This window comes from Rhinatrema bivittatum, chromosome 8, assembly GCF_901001135.1.
Source record: "Rhinatrema bivittatum chromosome 8, aRhiBiv1.1, whole genome shotgun sequence".
In the NCBI taxonomy this organism is placed as follows: domain Eukaryota; kingdom Metazoa; phylum Chordata; class Amphibia; order Gymnophiona; family Rhinatrematidae; genus Rhinatrema; species Rhinatrema bivittatum.
Window position 1 is genome coordinate 184630184 of NC_042622.1, and position 20493 is coordinate 184650676.

The window sequence follows — 20493 nt, forward strand, 5'->3', positions numbered from 1 at the left end:
GGACACTAGCTCAGCCGGGCTACTTCTACTGCTCACCACTGCCACCTCTGGTGCCTTCATCACATTGTCTAATAAAAGATCAATCTCTGTGTTTGTGTGTCCTAAGCTGAGTCTGACCTGTGGCCCCTCACAAGACTTCCCCCCGTGGGCGTGCCAGCTGCCACAGTGTCCAAGGGTCCACCCAAACCTCACTAATTTTAACACAAAGTTCCTACAAACTATAACAGATGGAGCCCAGTAGGGGAGGAATAAGAGCTGGGATCCAGATGGGGATGGGCAGACCAGGCCCAGGTCTCCAGGACGAAAGCAACTCCTGTAACTTAACACTGTCCAAACACTGAGTTGAGATGAAGCTGAACTATGAGTACTGGGAGAAGCAATACTGAACTGTGAGTACAAGGTTCTGAAGGGTAAACAGTCTACTGTTATGTGATTGTGACACTGTAATAAAGATAAGTGTTTTAAGAAAAGCTGGAATCAGACTAGTTTGTCTCCAGGCCTGTGGAACTCATCGCTCATTCCCACAGTAATGAATACACATATATATCTCTTATAACATAGCAACTACTGTGAGTATTTCTCAACCCTGTCCCCAAATGCCTCTAGACCATCCCTTTTTCTCCTTACAAAATCTAAGTTCAAAGGTTAAAATATGCGTGTATTCTCAACATTAATAAAAGGTATTTTTGCAAGGATATATTATTTTTGCACATGGAACTCTTTTGAAAATTCACTCCAATGCCTCCACCCTTGGTCACTTGAGTATTCCAGCTAACACTTCACTGGCCTTATCTGCATAAGAATATAAGATATGCCATACTGGGTCAGACCAATGGTCCATCAAGCCCAGCATCGTGTTTCCAACAGTGGCCAATCCAAGTCACAAGTACCTGGCAAGTACCCAAACATTAAATAGATCTCAAGCTACTATTCCTTATTGATTAATAGTAGTTTATAGATTTTTCCTCTAGGAACTTATCCAAACCTTTTTTAAACCCAGTTACACTAAGTGGCGTAACCACATCATCTGGCAATGAATTCAAGAGCTTAACTATGTGTTGCGTGAACAAGAATTGTGTTCAATTTGTTTCAAATGAGCTACTTGCTAACTTCATGGAGTGTCCCCTAGTCCTATTATCTGAGTGAGTAAAATAACTGATTTACAATAACCTGTTCAAATCCTTTCATGATTTTATAGACCTCTATCATATCCCCCCTCAGTCGTTTCTTCTTTAAACTGAACAGCCCTAACTTTTTTTTAGCATTTCCTCATAGGGGAGCAGTTCCATGCCTCTTCTTCTGCACTTTCTCAAGTTTAACTTTTTTGAGATGTGGCGACCAGAACTGCACACAGTATTCAAGGTGTGGTCTCACCATGGAGTGACACAGAGGCATTTTGACATCCACTATTTTATTTGCAATTACTTTCTAATAATTCCTAACATTCTGTTTGCTTTATTGACTGCCAACCTGAAGTAAGTTGTGCGCACCGGCAGCCAATTGGCGCGCGAGGTTCCAGGACAGCAATCAAAGCCGCTGTCCCGGCCCGCCTTCCACCCCACCCCCCGCCCCCGGCCTACCCCTTGGAAGAGGCCTGGCTCTTGTGTGCATAACAGGGGTTATGCACGCAGCTGATCCCCTTCTAAAATGTGTGTGCGCGTAAATCCCAGATTTTACGCGCAGGGTTTTTTAAAATTCGCCTTTTGAGATTTATCTACTCTGCATAATTTTGTGTCATCTGAAAATTTGATCACCTCACTCATCATAACCCTTTCCAGATCATTTATAAATATATTATTTATTTATTTATTTATTTAAAACTTTTATATACCGACATTCGATCGAGATATCACATCGGTTTACATGAAACAAGAAACCGATAAGGCAGGGACTGCTTATTTTACATTGTAACAAGATAACTTACATTGTAACATAGTAACTTACATAATGATTAAAGCGGAAAATATGTTAACTGATTCATATCGAAAAAAGTATAACATTTAAAACTTGAAAGGATACGGGAGCTATAGGGAATAATGTTTAGAAAGGAGATTGGGAGGAAGCGTTGTAGTTAATAACCTGTTAGGGATCCCTGAATAGGGATGTGGGGGAGGGAGGGTGGTGGGGAGAGGGGAGGTAGGTATATAAATAATTAAGGGGAGGGTAGATCAGGGCGGATCAGTGGAGGGGGGTCTATTTGGAGGCAGGTTGGATTCCGGTGCAGGAGGTTGGGTCCCATTGCAGGGGTTATGTGTCAGGGGGAAGGCTTTTCTGAAGAGCCAGGTTTTGAGTTGTTTTTTGAATACTTGAGTGGAGGGTTCGTTCCTAAGAAGGGGTGGGAGGGAATTCCAGAGGGTGGGGCCGGCAACTGACAAGGCTCGTCTTCTGGTGGAGGAGAGGTGCGCGGTTTTAGAGCTGGGAATGATGAGTAGGCCGGTGTCTGAGGATCTGAGGCTTCTTTGGGGGGAGTATGGGAGAATGGCCGTGTTTAGCCAGTTCATCTCATTGTTTATTTTTTTGTGGATGAGGGTGAGGGTTTTATATTGTATTCTTTGAGCGATGGGCAGCCAGTGAAGTTCTTTTAGTGTGGGTGTGATGTGGTTGCATTTTTTGATGTTAGTGATGGTCCTGGCGGCTGCGTTTTGCAGTACTTGTAGAGGTCGGATGGTGGTTTCAGGTAGTCCAAGGAGTAATGCATTGCAGTAATCCAGTTTAGAAAAAATTATTGACTGTAGTACTGTTCGAAAGTCTTGTGTGTGGAGGAGGGGCTTGAGTTTTTTTAGTGTTTGCAGTTTAAAGAATCCATCTTTGATCATGTTAGAGATGTGACGCTTGAGGTTGAGTTCGTCATCGATGGTCACTCCCAGATTTCTTGTAGATGTTGTGATTTGTGCCCCTGTGTTATTAGAGGTGATGATGCTGAGGGGGGCTGAGGTGAGCTCATTTGAGAAGCGTAGGATTTCAGTCTTGCTTTGGTTGAGACATAATGATAGTTGGGATAGTAGTTGAGTGATTTCCGTGCTGAGTTGGTTCCATCTGTTTAGGGTGTCCTCGATGGATTTGTTAATGGGGAGTAAAATTTGTATGTCGTCGGCATAGACGAGGTAGGTGAGGTCCAATTTTGAGAGGAGCTTGCAGAGGGGGAGGAGGTAGATGTTGAATAGGGTGGAGGAGAGGGAGGAGCCTTGTGGGACGCCATGTGTAAGTGTTATTCGGGAGGATTCGGAAGCCTTTATCTTGATGTTGCATGATCTGTTATGGAGATATGACTCGAACCATTTGATTGTGGTGTCTCTTAGTCCGATCTCTTTGAGTCTTGAGAGGAGTGTTTTGTGATTGATGGTGTCGAAGGCGGCGGATATGTCGAGGAGTATCAGGAGGTATGATTGTCCACAGTCGAGTCCTCTGAGGATGGTGTCGGTGAGGGTGAGGAGGAGGGTTTCGGTGCTAAATAGTTTCCTGAAGCCATGCTGTTGAGGTAGCAAGATGTTATGGTTTTCAAGGTGATCCGTAAGTTGATTATTGACTGTTTTTTCGAGGATTTTTGCTATAAATGGGAGGTTGGAAACTGGTCTATAGTTGGCTGGATCAGCTTTGTCGAGTTGGGGTTTTTTGAGGATGGGTTTCACTACTGCATTTTTGAGTTTGTCGGGGAATATTCCTTGCTCGAGTGATAGGTTGATGATGTCGGTTATAGGTTTGGTGATGATCTCACTGATTAGTTTTAAGGTTTTGATGGGGATGGGGTCTAAGGGATGAGAGGCAGGATTGATTCTTTTTATGATGGGTTCAATTTCTGTCGAGGCCACAGGGGTGAAATGTGACCATGTTGTGTTGACTTGGAGGGTTTCTGTTGTGTCAAGGTGGGTAGGGGGAATCTTGGCGATGATGTTGTTGACTTTGTCTTTGAAGAAGTGTGCTAGTTTTTCACTGGAGATGGAGGCGGTGTCCGTGGCTGAGTCGTTCAGAGTGGAGTTGGTTAGGTCTTTGACGTAGGAGAAGAGGGTCCTGGGGTTGAATTGGTATTCGTGTATCTTTGTTGCGTAGAAGTTTCGCTTTGCCGTGTTGAGATCCGTTGCGTATTTGTGAAGTAGTGTTCTGTATTTGTCTTTCAGTTCTGGTGTTGGGGTTTTTCTCCATTTTTTTTCAGTTTGTCTTAGTGTTTGTTTTGCTTTTTTTAGTTCTTGGGAGTACCATGGGGATTTGTGTTTAGTTGAGGTAATTATTTCTTTTCTGACTGTTGGGCATAGGGTTTTGGCTAGGTTGGCGTTGATGGAAATCCAGGAATTTGTAGCAGAGTTGGCGTCGTCTTTGTTGAGGGTCTTTAAGGCTTCAGGTAGTTGTTGAGCCAGGTCTTCGCTGGAGCATGGCTTGGTGAATTCGATGATGTGCTTGTCAGGTTTAGTAGGGGGTACTTGAATCTGGAACTTGGCTTGGATGAGGTTGTGGTCGGACCATGGGGTTGGGGTGGCTGATGGTTGGCCTATGGTGGATATTTTGCTGTTGGAGAAGAGTAGGTCAAGGGTGTGACCAGATTTTTGGGTGGGGGTGTTAATGATTTGGGTGAATCCGATGGCTGACATGGTGGAAAGGAGGAGTTCGCATGTGGGGGAAAGAGGGATGGTATCTATGTGGAGATTGAAGTCCCCTAGTATAATGGCTGGTTCCTGTAAGTTGATATGGGTGGTTATGGCTTCGATTAAGGGGGAGAGGTTGTGTTGGAGGAGACCGGGGGGAGCGTAGAGGAGGAGTATTTGGAGGTTTTTGGATTTATATAAGTTGGGCTCAAAAGGGGGTGGTAGGTTTAAAGAGTGTGATGTGAATTTATGTTTTTTGTGTGCTAAGAAGAGAAGGCCACCTCCTTTTTTTTAGGTCTGGGAATGGAGAATATGCTGTAGGTGTTTCTGGGCAGTTGGTTTAGAAGTTGGTTTATTAAAAAGCACCAGTTCAAGTATAGTAACCTGAGGCACTCCATTGTTAACCTTTTTCCACTGTGAAAACCGACCATTTAATCCTACTCTCTGTTCCTGACTTTTAACCAATTTGCAATTTGCAATGCACAAAAGGACATCGCCTCCTATCCCAAGATGTTTTAGTTTTTTTAGAAGCCTTTCATGAAAGACTTTGTTGAACACCTTCTGAAAATCCAAATACACCACATCTACCGGTTCACCTTTGTCCACATGTTTATTCACCCCTTCAAAAAATGGAGATTTGTTAGGCAAGACTTCATTTGAGTAAATCCATGCTGGCTGTGTCCCATTATCCCATTTATAACAGTTTCCATGATTTTCCTGGCACTGAAGTCAGGCTTACTGGTCTGTAGTTTCCTAGATCATCCCTGGAGCCCTTTTTAAATTTCGGGGTTACACTGACCACTTTCTAATCTTCAGGTACAACAGATGATTTTAATGATAGGTTACAAATTAATTGAAATAGGTCTAAAATTTCTTTTTTAGTTCTTTCAGAACCCTTGGGTGTATATCATCCGGTCCAGGTATCAATGTGGCCTACCACAGCTTCCAAGTTCACCGTGATTTGGTTCAGTTCATCAGAACTGTCACCCTTGAAAACCATCTCCGAAACAGGTATCTCCCCAACAGCCTCTTCAGTAAACACCAAAGCAAATAATTTGTTTAATCTTTTCGCGATGGCCTTATCTTCTCTAAGTACCCCTTTAACCCCTCGATCATCTAACGGTCTAACGAGCTCCCTTGCAGGCTTTCTGCTTTGGATATATTTGAAAAAGTTTTTATTATTAGTTTTTGCATCTTTGGCCAACTTCTTTTCAAATTCTCTCTTAACCTTTCTTATCAATGTCTTACATTTAAGTTGCCAAGGCTTATGCTTTATCCTATTTTTGGATCCTTCTTCCAATTTTTGAAAGAAGATCTTTTAGTTAAAATAGCCTCTTTCACTTCACTTTTTAGCCATGCTGGCAATCATTTGACCATCCTTCCACCTTTCTTACAGGCCGATACAGTAAGGTGCGGCTGAAAGAGGTGCGTTAGTGCCAGGCACACCCGCGTTTGCCGCATGCACAGTTCGGATCACATACCGCTCGATACTCTATTTAAATGGCATGCAAATGCAAGCCACGTCCAACGCACGTCCATGAAGCGCAAGCCATTTTACTGTGTAGGCGCTATACAGTGCCTATACAGTATCCTGGGTGCGCTGGTACCTGTCATTTCAAATTACATTTGAAATGACAGGTACCAGGAAGTGCATCCCAAGTGTAAGCAAAAGAAAACCTAAGGTGAAGCAAGGCGCAGGGCGAAAAGCGACTCGACATGCTATTAAGGTATTGTAAATAAAGTGTAACAAAAGTTAACTTACTTTTTCTTACAGTCCTCTCTGCCCTGCGGGGGCAGCCGGCGGCGAAAGCGGCTTCCAGCGGCCCCCGCCGGCGAAGATGGATGAACGCATGCCCGTAGTGCATGGGCGCTGAAGGCAGGAAAGGTGCATGAACGGGCGTGCGTGACATCACGGCGTTCGTCAATTTGGGACGGGCGCCCAAGTCAGCGATAGCGTATGAACGGGCGTGCGTGACTCCATGGCGTACGTTCATACGCCTTCACTGCCTGACCGCACAAAATTCAAATTAATAGATGGACACATATAAATTCTTTAACAACTCATACATGCTTACATCTGCCACACTGTGGGCTCTCTGGTGTACAGTTTGAATGGCAGCACACAAAAATTATGTTAAAGATCAATGTGTGGAGAGACAAAGGGAAAGATAAACCTCCATGACTGTTCAGAGTAAACTACAGCTAAGTTTTTTTTTAAATTGTTTTCCATGCAGATATAGCTGACACACAATCTGTCACATGAAGAAAAAGCAAAATTGCTTACCTTGTAATAGGTGTTATCCCAGGACAGCAGGATGTAGTCCTCACATATGGGTGACGTCACTGACGGAGCCCTGAAGCGGGAAGCTTTCTGTCAAAGTTTCTAGAAACTTTTGACTGGCCCCGTGAGGCCACTGAGCATGCCCAGCATGCTATGATATTCTCTGCCACAGGTGTCTCTCTTCAGTCTCGTATATAGCAAAATGCATTAGCAAAAATAAAATATGAGGCCCAACTACATCCTGCTGTCCTGGGATAACACCTATTACAAGGTAAGCAATTTTGCTTTATCCCAAGACAAGCAGGATGCTAGTCCTCACATATGGGTGATTAGCAAGCTAGAGGCTGACTCATTTTGTATAGAGTCAACAGTGTAGTATTGTTGTTGAATATGAGGCAGCCGAAGATCACAGCAGGATGGATGTAGAAGGAGTTGGGATTAAGCTGGAAACAAGTTCTTTAAGACAGACTGTCCATAGTTTGAATCTTGTCTTCCCTGCTTGTCCAAGCAGTAATGAGCTGCAAATGTATGAAGAGAGCTCCATGTTGCTGCTTTGCATATGTCAAGTATGGGCACTGAACGATAGTGTGCTACTGAAGTTGACATTGCTCTTACTGAGTGTGCTTTTACTCGCCCTTGGAGAGGAAGGCCTGCTTGTTCATAACAAAATTGTATGCAATCTGCTAGCCAATTGGATAGAGTATGTTTACCCACTGCTTTACCTGGTTTGTTTGGGTCATAGGAAACAAAAAGCTGATTGGATTTCCTGTGGAGTGAAGTGCGGTTTAAGTAGAAAGACAGAGTACGCTTGCAATCCAAGGTGTGTAAGGCCCTCTCTCCTTGGTGAGAGTGAGGCCGTGGAAAGAATGTGGGTAAAACTATTGATTGGTTTAAGTGGATTTCCGTGACTACCTTAGGGAGAAATTTAGGATGAGTACGGAGAACCACCCTGTCATGTAAGAACTTAGTGTAAGGTTCATATGTGACAAGTGCTTGTAACTCACTAACCCTTCTAGCTGACGTAATGGCTATGAGGAAGATGGTCTTCCATGTAAGGAATTTTAGATCACAGGAATCTATGGGTTCAAAAGGAGAACGCATGAGTCTTGTTAAAACCAAATTTAGATCCCATTGTGTGACTGGGTGTCTAATTGGTGGTTTGAGGTGAGTTAAACCTCTCATAAATCTGCTAACGAAGGTTGTGTAGAGATAGGTGCATCTGCTACCTGATTATGGTAAGCTGAAATTGCACTTAAGTGCACCCTTACAGATGAAGTCTGGAGACCAGATTCTGAAAGATGGTACATGTAGTCTAGTAAAGAATTTGTAGGGCAAGTGAAAGGATTAATGTCATTTTGCTTGCACCACAAAGTGAACCTCTTCCATTTGGAAGCATAGTTTTTCCGTGTGGAAGGTTTACGTGAAGCTATAAGCACTTGGGATATATTGGATGAAAGATTGAGTGATTGTAAGATCAAGCTTTCAACATCCAAGCTGTCAGAGATAGGGATTGAAGGTTGGGATGGCGCAACCGACCCTGATCCTGAGTTATGAGAGTGGGAGCTACTCCCAGGCGAATGGGATCCTTGACTGAGAGGTCTAGAAGTGTGGGAAACCATACTTGTCGAGGCCAATATGGGGCTATGAGTATCATGGTCCCCTTGTCCTGTTGTAGCTTCACTAAAGTTTTGGTAATGAGCGGTATTGGAGGATACGTGTAGAGTAGGCCTGAGTTCCAAGGGCGAGCAAATGCGTCCTTGGCTGGCCTGTTGATCAGGTTGTATAGGAAACAGTAGTTGTCCACATTGTGATTCAGATGTGATGCAAAGAGGTCTACTGTTGGTTGTCCCCAACGTTGAAATATCCTGGTCACTACTGTGGGATCCAGGGACCATTCGTGTGGTTGGAATTGACGACTGAGTCTGTCCGCCACTACATTGTGAATGCCTGCCAAATAAGTGGCCTTGAGAAACATGGAGTTGTTCAAGGCCCAACCCCATATCTGAGCTGCTTCTTGACAAAGGAGGTACGATCCTGTCCCTCCTTGTTTGTTGATGTACCACATGGCTACTGTGTTGTCTGTTTGGATCAACACAGTCTTGTTTGTAAGACAGTGCTTGAAGGCATGCAGAGCATAACGTATAGCTCGAAGTTCCAGGAAATTGATTTGAAATGTTGCTTCGAGCTTTGTCCAAGTACCTTGTGTTTGGAGATTGCCTATGTGAGCTCCCCAGCCCAAGGTGGATGCATCTGTAGTCACAGTTATCTGTGGGACTGGTTGTTGAAAGGGTAGGCCCTTTCACAAATTGTCCTTGTTCACCCACCATAGCAGAGAAGAATGTAGTTGGTGGGTTACTTGAATTTGAATATTCAATGGTTGAATGGCTTGGATCCATTGTGATCTTAAAGTCTATTGCGTTATTCTCATGGCTAGTCGTGCCATGGGTGTGACGTGAACTGTAGAGGCCATGTGGCCTAGCAAAGTTAGAAACTGGTGGGCTGTTACATGTGTTTGCGATGTGAACCACCTTGCTAGTAATGAGATTGTTTCTGCCCGGTCCTCTGGTAGAAAAGCTCTTGCCAGGTCGGTGTTCAATTCTGCTCCTATGAATTGAATCAGTTGTTCTGGCGTGAGGTGAGATTTTTGATAATTGATCAGGAATCCCACTGAATGTAGTGTTGTAATTGTTTGATTGAGAGAATTGATAGCTCCTTGTAGAGACTGACTTCTGATGAGCCAGTCGTCTAGATATGGAAATACATGAGCCCCTTGTTTGCGTAGATGTGCTGCAATGACTGCTAGACAGTTTGTGAACACTCTGGGAGCAGAGGCGAGTCCGAAGGGAAGGACTCTGTATTGGAAGTGTTGATGACCTACTATGAAGCGCAGGTACTTGCGATGAGGAGGGTATATTGGGATGTGAGTATAAGCATCCTGAAGATCCAGAGAACAAAGCCAATCTCCTTTTTGAAGAAGTGGAAGCATAGTGCCTAGAGAAACCATTCTGAACTTTTCCTTTTTTAGAAATTTGTTGAGATTTCTCAGGTCTAGGATGGGGCGTAGGCCTCCTGTTTTCTTTGGAATGAGGAAGTAACGGGAGTAGAATCCTCTTCCCTTCTGAGACTGGGGCACTGCTTTTATTGCCCTGAGCTTCAGAAGGGAGGATAACTCTGTTTGAAGAGGAATTAATTGAGATTCTTGTTGTGGGTAGGCTCTCGGTGCAAATTCTGGTGGAATTGATAGGAAATTGAGTTTGTAACCTTGTGCTATTATAGAGAGCACCCATTGGTCTGTTGTTATTGTTTGCCAGTGTGTGTAAAAGTGGGACACTCTTCCACCCACTGGAATTTGTGTGTGAGGGTTTAAAGGAGTGATTTGTTCTCTGGCCTGTATCTCAAAACCCTGTTGCAGGGCCTGTCTGAGGTGGGGGTTGAGTACGGGGTGTCCTGGATTGTCTAGCCTGCGTGCGTTGCTGTTGAGGTCTTGTAGATCTACCTCGAGATGTTTGGGGGTAGTATCTGCATGGCCTGTAATAAGGCCTCCTTGTTTCCCTGCGAGGAGGTCGGCGAGGAGGCTGTGTGGAAGGATCTTGAGGCATTTGAGATAATTGGCGTAAAGTCTCTGAGTGATCCTTCAGTTGTTGGACTGCCTCCTGGACTTTTTCTCCAAATAGATTGTCTCCTTTGCATGGAAGATCAACAAGTTTTTCTTGTACCTCAGGCCTGAGGTCAGAAGCTTTGAGCCATGCATATCTACGTGCAGCGATGCCTACAGCTGCAGTTCTGGAGGCAGTATCAAAACTGTCATAGGCCGCTCTTACTTCGTGTTTACCTGCTTCCAGGCCTTTATGGATTATGGCCTGTGCAGGTTCTTGTAGCTGTGCAGGCAGTAAATTGGTGAGTTCCTCCATCTGCTTCCATAAATTTCTCTGATACTGTGTCATGTACAGCTGGTATGCAGAGATTCTGGAGTTTAGCATTGAGGATTGGTAGATTTTTCTCCCCAAAGAATCCAGGAAGCGGTGATCCTTGCCAGGCGGGTTAGAGGAATGGGGCCTAATCCGTTTTGATTTTTTCTGCGCAGATTCAACTACCACAGATTGATGTGGTAGTTGAGCCTTTTGGTACCCTGGTGTTGATTGTACCAAATAGGATGAATCCACTCTCTTATTTACAGCTGACACTGTGGATGGGTGCTCCCAGATACGGTGTTGTAAGTCTAAGCACCTCGTGTATTGGTATAGCCAAGACCTGTTTGGGGGGGTCCACAAACTGCAGCACTTCTAAGGTGTGTTGCCTTGAGTCTTGCTCAGTTTCCAATTTGAATGGAATACTGTCTGCCATATCTTGTATGAAGTTGGAGAAAGAGAGGTCTTCAGGTGGGGACTTCTTTCTTGGTTCAGGAGGGGAGGGTTCAGACATAAAGTCCTCAGAAGATTCTGTATCCTGACTGTCCCAGGAATCTTCTTCTTCCTGTCCATAAACATGCTTTGGTTTTGTGGTTTTATGAGGCAGATGGAGTCCTGATGGACCTGGCAGTGGATCATCAGTAGGTTGAGTTGAAAACTCCTGTTCTTTAGGCATTGTGTGAAGTACATCTTGGTATTTGTGGAGGAGATGATGTAATGAAGGTACATCTTGAACATCTTCGACATCTACTGGTTCAAACATTTCTAGAAAACAGAGGATATAGAGTCAAAATTCACAATACAGAATCCCAATATCACCCTTCTAACAGAGGGGTGCTGCAAGGTTCATCACTTTCACCTACGCTCTTTAATGTGTACCTGCTACCACTATGTCAACTACTCACAAAATTAAGCCTGAAACACTTCCTTTTCGCAGACGACGTACAGATCGTGATCCCCATAAAAGAATCAATCTCAAAAACAATGAATACTGGGATAGTTGCTTATTAGAAATTAAACTTCTCCTCACCAGCCTAAACCTCGTACTCAATGCTTCGAAAACGGAATTCCTGCTCATATCACCGGAAAACAATAACACACATTCAAAGCCACCAGCACTCCTTCAAACAGCTCACGTAAGAGACCTAGGAGCCATCTTAGACAACCGTCTCAACCTCAAACCATTCATTAACCAAACCACCAAAGATTGCTTCCACAAACTACATATTCTGAAAAGAATTAAACCACTTTTCCATGCTCAGGACTTTAGAACAATATTGCAAGCAATAATCTTTTCCAAACTAGATTATTGCAACTCACTACTACTAGGCCTCCCAGCTTCTTATACCAAACCTCTACAAATGGTTCAGAACACAGCAGCCAGAGTCCTTACAAACTCCAGGAAAATTGATCACATCTCCCCTATCCTCAAAGACCTTCATTGGTTACCGATCCACTACAGAATCATGTACAAATCCATCAACATCATATACAAGGCTATCAACCAACACACGCAACTCGACCTACAAATACCACTTAAAAAATACACATCCGCCAGACCCATCAGGGAATATTACAAAGAGTCACTCCAAATTCCACATGCCAAAACCTACCAACATAAATCCTTGAGTCTCAGAGCCTTCTCTTCAGCAGGTCCAGCTCTGTGGAACTCTATCCCACCTGATTTGAGACAGGAGCCATGCTCTCTAACATTTAGGAAAAGACTAAAAACTTGGCTTTTCAAAAAAGCATTCCCAGGCCTTGAATAAAACCTCCACACATCAGCACAAACTTGTATTCAAAAATTGGATCAAAATAAGAATCCACCAACTACAAAACTTACACTCATCAATACCTGCTGAGTTTTTATCATATTATTATCATTCACAACTGTGTCATATTTATTCACTTGGTTATTTATTTACCGTTTCATATTTATGTACCGTCATATTTACTCACATAGTCATATTTATTCACTTTGCTATACAACTACATTATTTGATGAAACTGGCTGAAATGTAAATATTGCTTTGTTCAATCTCTCCCCTTTTCCAGATCCAAGTTAATTTTCCCTGTTTTATTGTAACTTTCTCACATCCTTTAACTGATTTACTGTATTTAAAGTTTAAAGTTTGTATTGGGAATATTGTTTATTACGTTACGCTCTGCTTTACACACATTGTTATCTGTAAACCGGGTTGATGTGATGCTAGTCATGAAACTCGGTATAACAAAAATAATAAATAAATAAATAAATAAATCTATGGTTGATGTCCTCGATGGTGCTGTTGGTTGTCTCGACATCGACGTCGAGAATTGTCTCGTACTCGATGGAGGTAACATGGGCATCGATATCGAAGTCGTGGACGGTATCTGTGCATATATGGATGTCGACGTTGAAGTTAGTATTCTTGGTGTCGACGTCGATTCTTTCAGAGTCATCGGCGTCATGGTAGACACCGGCATCGGTGGTCCCACCGGCATCGGCCATGTTGCCGGCATTGATGCTTGTAGCATCAGCATCGACGAAGTCATCGGAATTAATTGTTCCCTCAAAGCCTGTGAAATCGCTTGTTTTATCATTTCAGATAATTCTGGCATTACAACTGCTGTTGTGAGAGTAGTTGTAAGCGGTGGCGAAGGCTGAGGCGTTGGAACCGCTGCAGGGCCCTGTAGGGGTTCCGGTGTCGAGATCGGAGGAGGCCCAGACACCGAGGTATCGTCTGAGCGTGGCCGTTTTGCTGTCGGCGGACTCCGGGATGTGGATTCGGATGTCGACGACCTTCGATGTCGATGTTTATGTTTTTGAGATTCGCCGGATTTCGCCGAGGTAGATGAAGGCGATGAGTGATCCCCGACAGTCCCCCGATCGATTTTTTAAGTAATAGCCGCTGCTTCGCTCCGGCCGGAGATTTCAAAGAAATGGAAGGCGACGGCATTAACTGGAGGTGGAATAGATGTTCCATTTTTTCCAGTCTAAATTTTCTTGTCTTCGGCGTCATTTCGGCACACTGTGGACAGTTTTTAACGTCGTGATTTTCGCCGGGACATAAGACGCACTCGAGATGCGGATCCGTAAGGGACATTTTTCGTGCGCATACCGGACATTTTTTAAAACCGGTAGCCATATTGCGATCGGCCGTCGAGGCAAAGAATGAAAGTTATGCGAAAAAATTTTTGAGAAAAAATTGAAAATTGAGACTTAGGTACTCACCAGCCGGTGTAAAAGTAACCTTTTTGAGAAAAATGCGAGAGAGAATATCTGGTTGATTGACTTTTCAGTCAGAATTGTTGAGAAATTTCTCAACGGCTCCTATACCCGCGATGCTAACTGCAGCGCGGAAAGACGAAGACTGAAGAGAGACACCTGTGGCAGAGAATATCATAGCATGCAGGGCATGCTCAGTGGCCTCACGGGGCCAGTCAAAAGTTTCTAGAAACTTTGACAGAAAGCTTCCCGCTTCAGGGCTCAGTCAGTGACGTCACCCATATGTGAGGACTAGTATCCTGCTTGTCCTGGGATAAACAGGTAATATATACAGATTGAAAAAAGAAGCATGGACATGGGTTAGGGGGAGATGGGTTAGGGGTTAGGAGGGGATGAACATACATCGATCAGCAACACTGTTATTCTTGTTTGTATTCTTTTGTGTGTTCTGATCTCAGCGTCTAATACAGCCTTATTCCAGACGCAGGAGGAAGCCTCCATATAGCCAACCGTAGGCGTCCGTAGAGGAACCGGTGCCTCAGGATACCTAGCGGATGCCCATTTTTACGGCGTCCGTAGAGGCGTTCCTGTCTCCGCCTTTACGGACACCTATATTTACGGGTGCCCATCTCCTTGGGCGCCTATCTCTCTGAGCGCCCATCTTTCCGGCATCTGTAGAAGCGTTCCCGTCTCCGCCTTTACGGACGCCTGTTTACGGGCATCCAGAGAGAGATGGGCACCCATCTTTACGGTGTCCGTAGAGGCGTTCCCGTCTCCTCCTTTACAGACGCCCTTACGGACGCCTGTTTACGGGTGCCCAGAGAGAGATGGGTGCCCATCTTTCCGGCGTCCGTAGAGGCGTTCCTGTCTCCGCCTTTACGGACGCCTATGTTTACGGGCGCCCATTGCTCCGGCGCCGATCTCTATGTCCATGTCCGGAGCCGCAGAGGCCAAGGCATGGATGGATGGATGGATGGATGGTACAGTTAAACCGAAACATATCACATACCTCCTCCGGTCTTGCTGCTGGGTTCTCCGGTCGGATGGGTTCTCCTTGCTGCGGGCCCCCCCTGTTCTCCCCTCCAATCTGCCGAGCATTCCCAGTGTTTCTCAGTCGAGCATTTCTCATTCTCCTTCTCAACTGAATGAAAAATAGCACCAGAGCAATAATATACATGTTGTCCATGGTGCAGTCCGGTACGAAACTGATCGAACACCACACTAACGCCAGGGCAAGGGTAGGCAGTAAATTTGCAGGTTAAAGACGCGGCAAAATAGCAGGTTAAAAAGGAGATAATCGGAGCACACGTTACTGTATCGGAGGGAATAGCTAATCCGATCATTAACATATCATATACATGCCGCGGGCGGAAAGGCATACGTGCCGATTTCAAGAAGCAGTAAGGACACGTTAAACCGGATACTGAATCGCGGGTTCGCCTTACGCATCCAAATTGTGCGCCCAGAGCAGGTTAGAAACGGGGTAACTGCGGCCGCGCTTTACTGTATCGGCCTGCTAATGTGTGGAATACATTTGGACTGCATTTCTAAGATGGTATTTTTTTTTAACAATATCCATGCCTATTGCACACTCAACATTTGTAGCTGTACCCTTTATTTATTTACTTTTAACAATTTTTCTCATTTTATCAGTTTTCCTTTTGAAAGTTTTGTGCTAGAGCTGTGGATTTACTTACTATCCCCCTTCCAGTCAATAATTCAAATTTGATCATATTATGATCACTAGTCTCAAGCGGCTCCACCACCATTATATCTCTTACCAAATTCTGTGCTCCACTGAGAATTAGATCTAGAATTGCTCCCTCTTTTGTCAGTTCATGAACCAATTGTTCCATAAAACTGTCATTCATTCCATCTAGGAACTTTAGCTCTCTAGCATGCCCTGATGGTTCACTTCCCAGTCAATATTGGGGTAATTGAAATCTCCCATTATTACTGCACTATGAATTTGGTTAGCCTCCCTAATTTCTCTTAGCATTTCACTGTCTGCCTCATTACTTTGGCCAGGTGGACTGTAATATACTCCTATCGCTATACTCTTCCCAAACACACAAGGGATTTCTACCCAAAAAGATTCAATTGTGTATTTAGTAGAGATGTGAATCGTGTGATCGATCGTCTTAAGGATCGATTTCGGCTGGGAGGGGGAGGGAATCGGATCGTCGCCGTTTGGGTTTTTAAAATATCGTGAAAATCGAAAACCGGCACACTAAAACATCCCTAAAACCCACCCCGACCCTTTAAAATAAATCCCCCACCCTCCCGAACCCCCCCAAAATGCCTTAAATTACCTGGGGTCCAGTGTGGGGGAGGGCGGGAAAACCGGCACACTAAAACAACCCTAAAATCCACCCCGACCCTTTAAAATAAATCCCCCACCCTCCCGAACCCCCCCAAAATGCCTTAAATTACCTGGGGTCCAGAGGAAGGGTCCCGGTGTGATATTTTACTCTCGGACCTCCGGTGCTTGTAGAAATGGCGCCGGCGCTACCTTTGCCTTGTCATATGACAGGTCAAAGGTAGCGCCGGCGCCATTTTGTTTTTTGTCCCCCGAGGTCAGGAGCGTAGGAGATCGCTCCCGGACCCCCGCTGGACCCCCAGGGACTTTTGGCCAGCTTGGGGGGGGGGGCCTCCTGACCCCCACAAGACTTGCCAAAAGTCCAGCGGGGGTCCGGAACGACCTCCTGCAGTCGAATCGTGTTCTCTACGGCCGGCGCCATTTTGCGCAAAATGGCGCCGGCCATAGACTTCCTGCATGCGAATCGTTTTTCCGTACGGAAAAACGATTCGCGGCAGGAGATCGCTCCCGGACCCATGCTGGACCCCCAGGGACTTTTGGCCAGCTTGGGGGGGGCCTCCTGACCCCCACAAGACTTGCCAAAGTCCAGCGGGGGTCCGGAACGACCTCCTGCAGTCGAATCGTGTTGTCTATGGCCGCCGCCATTTTGCGCAAAATGGCGCCGGCCGTAGACAACACGATTCAACTGCAGGAGGTCGTTCCGGACACCCGCTGGACTTTTGGCAAGTCTTGTGGGGGCCAGGAGGCCCCCACAAGCTGGCCAAAAGTCCCTGGGGGTCCAGCGGGGGTCTGGGAGCAATCTCCTGCCGCGAATCGTTTTTCCGTACGGAAAAACCAAAGGTAGCGCCGGCGCCATTTCTACAAGCACCGGAGGTCCGAGAGTGGAAGATCACAGCGGGACCCTTCCTCTGGGCCCCAGGTAATTTAAGGCATTTTGGGGGGGTTCGGGAGGGTGGGGGATTTATTTTAAAGGGTCGGGGTGGGTTTTAGGGTTTTTTTAGTGTGCCGGATTTCCCGCCCTCCCCCTTCCCCCGATTTACGATTTTTTGACGATAAATCGGGGGAATTGTTATTGTATCGCGGCTCTAACGATTTTTGACGATTTAAAATATATCGGACGATATTTTAAATCGTCAAAAAACGATTCACATCCCTAGTATTTAGTCTCTTGCAGGATTTTTATCCTGTTGGACTCCTTGCCATCCTGGTCATAAAGCGCCACCAAGTTGCTCCTATCATTGCGATATAATTTGTACTCTGGTAAGCACCATCCCTTTGCTTAACCTCTTTCCACTATGTCTCTGAGATGCCAATTTAGTCTACGTCATAATTCACTGCTATACACACTTAACTCTTCCATTTTACTTCTTAGACTTCTGGTATTAGCCTACAAATATTTCAAAGTGTGTTTTTTGTTTGTGTTAACATTCTGCTTTTCAGTTGACAGTGATATATTGGAATCTTTTAGCTCAGATAAGTCTTTAATTATAGGCACTTTAACTACTTTTCTTATTGTTGAAACCTCTCTCTTGATGTGCCCTAAGTCTAATGCTTCATTAGTATCCTTCGAGATACCTCCCTCCGAACCATGAGCTGTGGAGCGACTTCCGGCTTTACCCTTTGATTTAGTTAAAAAGCTGCTCTATCTCCTTTTTAAAGGTTAGCACCAGCAGCTAGAGATATAGCAAATGTTGCTTACCTTTAACAAGTATTCTCACAGGACAGCAGGATGTTAGTCCTCACATATGGGTGACATCACAGGATGGAGCCCAGTCACAGAACACTTTTGTCAAAGTTTCCAGAACTTTGACTGGCCCCTACTGGGCATGCCCAGCATGGCACTATCCCTGCAACCAGCAGGGGTCCCCCTTCAGTCTTATTTAAAAGCTACAGGCAGTGCCGAAAAATAAAATAAGAAAATGTTACGAACCCAACACCGTGGGGCGGCGGGCAGGTTTCATGAGGACTAACATCCTGCTGTCCTGTGAGAACACCTGTTGCAGGTAAGCAACATTTGCTTTCTCACAGGACAAGCAGGATGGTAGTCCTCACATATGCGTGAGTACCGAGCTGAGGATGTCCGAGAAATGCACCAAATGTACCCAGGTGTGCAAAGCACTAGGACTGGGATAAAATTTGGCCGAAGGCATCCTGAACCCTAATGGGCAGGCGGAAGAATGTTGGTACGTTGGAATCTTGCCTTCCGGCTTTGTCCAAGCAATAGTGGGCTGCAAAAGTGTGTCCAAGAGAACTCCAGGTGACAGCCCTGCAAATGTCAGAAGTGGCACCGATCATAGGTCTGCTACTGAAGTCGCCGTGGCCCTCACAGAGTGTGCTTTAACATGGTCTTAAAATGGAATGCCCGGTTGCTGATAGCAAAAGGATATGCAGTACGCCAACCAGGAGGAGAGAGTCTGCTTACCCACAGGCTTCCCTAACTTGTTAGGATGGAAAGAGACAAACAGTTGAGTGCTTTCCCTGTGGGCAGCTGTACGGTCTAGGTAGAACGCTAGAACCCGTTTACAGCCAAGGATATGCAGAGCCTGTTCTCCTGGATTGGAATGGGGCCTGGGAAGAAAGGTAGGTAGTATGATGGATTGATTTAGATGAAAATCCGAAACTACCTTGGGTAAGAATTTAAGGTGAGTGTGGAGTACTGCCCGGTCCTGCAGACGTTTAGTGTAAGGTGGATAGGTAACTAGGGTCTGTAATTCACTAACTCTGCGAGCTGAAGTGATTGCCAAAAGGAAAATCACTTTCCATGTGAGATATCGAAGGTAACAAGAGTGAAGAGGCTCGAATGGTGGTTTCATGAGCCGACCCAAATCCAGGTTAAGGTCCCAAGAAGGGGCCGGAGGATGCAGTGGAGGCTTGAGATGAAGCAAGCCTTTCAGAAAACATGTTACAAGGGGTTGTACTGATATAGGAACATCCCCGACACCTTTATGGAAGGCGGCTACCACACTGACATGCATTCTGATGGAAGAAGATTTTAGACCTGACTCTGATAAGAGCCAGAGATAGTCCAAAATCTTCGTGATTGGACAGGTAAAGGGGTCAAGGGACTGAGAAGAGCACCATGATGTAAACCTGTTCCATTTGTAAGAGTAAGATTTTCTCGTGGAAGACTTCCGTGAAGCAATCAAGACATGGGAAACTGGTTCAGAAAGGTTAAGTGGATGAAGGATTAACCTTTCAACATCCTTGCCATCAGGACAAGGCGTGAAAGTTGGGGTGGCGTAGGCATCCATCGTTTTGAGTGATGAGAAGCTGGTCCTTTCCCAAGGGAATGTGCCTGCGAATGGAGAGATCCTGAAGTATTGGAAACCACACTTGGTGTGGCCAGTGAGGTGCTATCGGGATCATGGTTCCCTTGTCCTGACGTAACTTCAAGAGAATCTTCTAGAGAAGAGGAAGTGGAGGGAATGCATAAAGTAGACCTGTTGCCCATGAGAGGGAGAATGTATCTCTGGGTTGAGAATGTTTGCTGCGAATGAGAGAGCAGAAGTCCCCCACTTTACAGTTTTGAGCAGACGCAAAAAGGTCTATTTGAGGATATCCCCATTGATGGAAGATGGAGTTCACTACTGAGGGGTTGAGAGACCACGCGTGCGGTTGAAAGATGCGACTCAGCTTGTCTGCCAACAAATTGTCCACTCCCGGCAACCAGGTGGCCCTGAGGTACATCAAATGGGAGAGAGCTTCCGCCCATATCTGTGCAGCTTCCTGACACAGAAGGAAGGAGCCCGTGCCTCCCTGCTTGTTGATGTACCACATGGCTACCTGGCTGTCCATCTGGATCAGGATAACTTGATTTGAGAGGCGATCCTGAAATGCCCTGAGAGCATATCTGATTGCTCGAACTCCAGGAAATTTATTTGGTGTTTGGCTTCCTCTGGAGACCAAGATCCTTGTGTCTGCAGATTGGCCACATGGGCTCCCCAGCTGAGGCTGGAGGCATCGATGGTGAGAGTTAATTGAGGGTCTGGAGCCTGAAAGGGCAAGCCTTGAAGGAGATTGTTCTGATTTCTCCACCAGGCAAGAGACTGAAGGAGTGAGTTGGTTACGTGGACAATAGTCGACAGGGGCTGAATGCTTTGAGTCCATTGTGACCATAGAGTCCACTGCATGACTCTCATGGCCAAATGGGCCATTGGTATGACTTGAACTGAGGACTCTATGTGTCCCAGGAGGATGAG